We start from the raw sequence: 419 nt of genomic DNA, 5'->3' as shown, positions 1-419 counted from the left end.
TCCTCAGTTTTGTCCACGCATTTCGCTATTCTTTATTTCAGGCAGGATGGGAGCGACACGGTTCTATAACATCCTGTTTCTTACCCAACACGTGACGGTCTAACAAGGCTTTGCTGTTAAGAGTAGATGTTCACACCTGTAAACATTGGCCAATCACAGCCAAGCGGTGACCTCTTAGTCGGTTTCGGGATGCACCACTTGGTGGAGCACACCTCGATTTACGATCAAGCTATCTTAAACGTTTCAAACTTACGCTAGTTTTCACCAAACCGATCTCACTATGAAATACGATCGAGGAAGATTAAATTACTTTCCTGGATCTGCCTATCTGCATTAACATTGAAGTATCCACTACTATTAACAGTGTGTCCCTTTATCACCCCCGCTTCAAATGGTTTGATCCTAAGAGTCCTCAAACT

The sequence above is a fragment of the Ptychodera flava genome, chromosome 14 (genome assembly GCF_041260155.1).
Source record: "Ptychodera flava strain L36383 chromosome 14, AS_Pfla_20210202, whole genome shotgun sequence".
In the NCBI taxonomy this organism is placed as follows: Eukaryota; Metazoa; Hemichordata; class Enteropneusta; family Ptychoderidae; genus Ptychodera; species Ptychodera flava.
The sequence above is the reverse complement of the archived record's forward strand: the minus strand, read 5'-3'. Positions refer to the sequence as shown.